At 39.1% G+C, this 4,425-nt stretch overlaps 1 pseudogene; it reads left to right on the forward strand.

Annotated features, from left to right (window-relative positions):
* The first annotated feature begins 1,797 nt into the window (after positions 1-1,797).
* Positions 1,798-2,466, forward strand: LOC119508809 (annotated as a pseudogene).
* Positions 2,467-4,425: the final 1,959 nt, after the last annotated feature.

The raw sequence follows: 4,425 nt of genomic DNA on the forward strand, positions 1-4,425 counted from the left end.
TATGCCCCAAAGTAGTTGGGTCATACCAAGAAATTCATTTCCCTTGCCTAGACCTCAAAGTCCTCATTCAAAAATTTAGAAGATTCAATGAAACTATCTCTGAGTTTCCATGATTCACATACACACATCAATTTATACACTGTGAAACAGGCAGATAGTAAGACTCTACTTTCTGGCCCCATGATGTTTAGGCTTGGCCATGTGACTCCTTTAAAAAAAAGAGAATATGTGTGTCTTCTAAGAGCCAACCCATTTGCCTGCCATCTCTTTCTCCCTCTGCCATAAGAATGGTAATATCTTGACTTGAACCTAGTTTTTGTAATCTTCATAATTCAGGTGTGCAAGTGTCTTCAATGGATGAGGAAGGCATTGGGTGAGAAATGTCAGCTGCCATGGCTCATACATACCCACTGTTCAGTTTATTAAAGCTGCTGGAATGCAATATGTCAGAACTGAGTTGGCTTTTAATAATTGGGATTTATTCAGTTACAAGTTAAAATTCTAAGGCCATGAAAATGTCCAAATTAAGGCAACAACAAGAGAATACCTTCTCTGAAAAAAAGGCTGCTGGCACCCGGGGTTCCTCTGTCAGCAGCAGGGCACATGGCTGGCATCTGCTGGTCCTTCACTCCCAGATCTTGTTGCTTTCAGCTTCTGATTCCAGTGACCTCCTCTGTGAGCATCTGTGGGTCCTCTCTTAGTATCTCTGGGGTGTTTCTCTCTCTGCTCTCTCTAAATGTCTCTGCCTTTTATCCTTTCATAAAGGACTCCAGTAAAGGATTAAGACCCACCTTGAATGGGCTGGGTCACATCCAATTGAAACAACCTAATCAAAAGGTCCCACCCACAATAGGTCTGCCCCCACAGAGATGGATTAAAAGAACATGGCATTTTCTGGGGTACATAACAGCTTCATACCAGCACACCCACATTCTCTTCCTGGAAGGAGACATTCAATACCACCTTTATATTAACACAGGAGCAATATAGCAAAAAGACAAGGTGACATGTTTCAGAGAAGGTATGGCAAATTTAAATGTGACCCTAAAATTCCTTGACTCTCCTCCCCTGGAAAGATGGAGGCAAGTCTCCTACTCTAGAATCTGGGTTCTGTGACAACTTTACCAACAGGATATGGTAGAAGTGATGCTGTGCCAGTTTCCAGGCATGCCTTAAGAAACTGGTGGCTTTTCCTTCCTGTCTTTTGGAACCCAGTCACCATGTTATGAGGAAGCCAAGAAGCCACACAGAAAGGCACAGGCGGGTATTCCAGCTAACAGCCCCCATGGAGTCCCAGCTTACAACTAGCATCCACAGCAGATATGAATGACTGTGCCCTTACATGACTCCAGGTCCCAGTCAGCGAGTCACCCCCAGCCTTTGAGCTGCCCTCGCTGATGCCTAAATGGTGTGAACTAAATGGTGTGAACTAGATAAACTGTTGCTGTTTTAAGCCACTGAGTTTTGGGATCATTTATTATACTACAATATATTGCTAATTTAGAATTCCACTAACAAATAACAAAGAGAGGAAAGAATGACAAGGTATAAATAGCTGGAATTTTTAGGGTTTTTTTCTTCTTTTATAAGTAGGAAGGGGGAAAGAAGGTTTTATGAAGTTAATAATGAAGAATTTTGAAAAGATGGTGATCATGAGGAAAGGAAAGATGGAGAGGTGATTGCTAATATGATGCTTCTGAAAATACAATTAAAAATGTCGGAAGAGACAGTGCCGAATATCGGGTTGTATTGGAGTGGGGCACTACTGGCAGTGAGATTTTCTTCCATTTGTATATGATGGTTATTTGTGAATATGTTACGTTGAACCCAGAAGCAAGGAGTCACATGGCTGTTCTGAGACAGAAGACAGATAAACACAAACCTTACCCATGCTTATTTTAAAGACTGTGCTGAAAGAGAGCTTGTGGCAATTATGTGTTCTTATTATGAAAATAATTTTTGCCTGAGACACTGTCATGAATGTGAAAAACAAAATCCCTAATCCTCATATGGCTGCCACTCAGAAACTCATTAAAGATATTATTGATTCCAAGACAGGAGAGGCAGTGAGTAAATGACAGAAAGGTACAAAAGAACAGTGAAACAGACGCAAAGTTGCATTAATGAAATTAAAGAAGCATGCTGATGGGGATTAGGTCATTGCTACGGACAGAAAGAATTTACTTTCAGGTTTGCTTACCTAAGGGAAGCAAACAGAAGAGCAAAGCAATGTTGTTTTGCCATCAATGGAGCATCCAAAGGTCATAAACTTTGCAAGTTCTTTAGCAAGCCTTAAAAAGGACAATAACAAATCAATAGCTAAGAAATTAAATTTATGTCACATTACTTCAAGAGAATGCTCACCTTTAGATCACACTTTGGAAACAGGGATTACTAAGGAGGATTATCTTGGAATATCTTGATGAGGAACAATTCTTTAAAATTTTAGATTCTTGTTTGGAATAGTCATGTTTAAGGCAATTTCTTTTAATACAATTACTTTATTATTTTTTATTTTTAGAAGTTGTTTTTAAATTCATTTCCATTATACTTTGAGAACCATTGCCCTAGGGAAGTACTTAGACTGATGGAAAGCAGGTCCCCAAGTGACCAGGTAGAGAGGAGCAGCTCATTTACCCAACCTTGACAGTAATGTGAAAGAGAACTTTGTTCTTTAAGCCAGGGCCCTTCTGGATCTCTGTTACAGCAGTGTAGCTTTCTACTCTAACTAATAACCTTGTATAGCTCCTAGAAGTGTGGCAGGCAAGCTGGTACCCAGGTAACAGCTTAGATATTTCTCTGGAGAACCTGGCTGGCTGCAGAGAAACAACTTGCAGATACTGACTTTGGGGGTAACTGAACAACCATGGCAACAATTATCAGGCTTAGTGTCTTATCACAGTGCAGTAAATCCCACACATCAACAAGCAATTCCCATGCTTGCTGTCCTACTAATCAGCTTTTTCCTATCTCCCAGACATATGAAGGAAGCATCTAACAGGAAAGGCAAAGAACAGAAATGGAAAGAAAAATAAATAAGAGGAAAGAGATACAATGAAAGAAACAGAAGTTTACTTTAGAAGTTTACTTTACTTTAGCGAATACATTGCATCCTTGAAAAGAAAAGTGCTAGGGGTATTAAAAAGTTAAATAGAAGAAATTAAAATAGAAGGATTAGAAGGAAAGCAGATAAGCAAAGAGGTCAACAGTAGTAGGAAAGAAGGAAGGAAGGAAAGAAGGGAGGTAGGGAAGGAGAAAAATTAGAGAATCAATCAAGAAGGTACAACATCTATCTATTAAGTGTTCCAGGAAGAGAAGACAGAGGAGTGGAAATTATGAAAGAAAGAGTAAAAGAAAATTTCCCAAAACTGAGGACATGAGTGCCCAGTTTGAAAAGGCTCTCAATATTCCACACAATGAATGATGGGGGCGGGGGGGGGGGATCCATTTTAAGGCACATCATCATGAAATTTAGTACTTCAGGGATTAAAAAAAAAAAAATTATAAAAGTTTCCAAAAGGGAAACATATCCCAGTCAAAAGAATAAGAAAAAAAAAGAAAGAAAAAAAAAATAGGAAAAAACAAATGGCAGTGGTTTCTTAAAAAAAAAAAAAAAAAAAAAAAGGAAGGAAAAAGAAAGGAATCTAAATGTTAATGGAGAAATACCTTCAAAGAATTCTGAGGAAAAATTACCTCCCACTTGGAATTCTATACTCAGTAAAACTATTAATGCATGAGTATAGAGACATTTTTACTTACAGGGTCTCAAAAATTTACTTCTTATGTCTTATTTCTTATTCTACTGGGAGAATGAGGGCAAATGAGAAAATAAACAAAAGAGAGAGAGAGAAAGAGAGAGTCTAGATCCAGTAAACAGGGATCCAACATATGTGATCCACAAAGGGATTTCCCAGAATTATGGTAAAGGGAAAGCCCTGCGTGTCAGCTGCGTAGGGACCTCGAGCGCCAACAATCCACATAATTAAAGGAGAATGGAGGGCTTGGATGAGATGACTCCAAGAGAAAATGGACCTGATAATTTATCTGTAGTAGACTGCATTACTCTTCTGCCAAATACACTGCTTCTACCCACAGTGACCAAGCTTTCAGTGCCCCTTTCTAAGATTATATATCCCTACCTAACTGACATAAAACTTGGCCATGGGACTTATTTTTTATTTTGCCCAATGCGTACTGAACAAAAGTGATGAGTGACTTCTGAGCAGAGGCTTTAAAATTTGTGGTCCAACACATGCTCTTTTTTGTCTGTACAAGACCAGCAATATTTCAAAGAGAGGCTGCTCATCAGCCTGGGTCTCAGTGAAGATGGCATGTAGACGACCTACGACAGATCTGTATCATGAGCCAAAAAAATATCCTTTGCTATTGTAAGCCAGTGGAATTTGGGGGGTCCTTTGTTACTGC

Source organism: Choloepus didactylus, chromosome 14 (genome assembly GCF_015220235.1).
Source record: "Choloepus didactylus isolate mChoDid1 chromosome 14, mChoDid1.pri, whole genome shotgun sequence".
NCBI classification, from domain to species: Eukaryota; Metazoa; Chordata; class Mammalia; order Pilosa; family Megalonychidae; genus Choloepus; species Choloepus didactylus.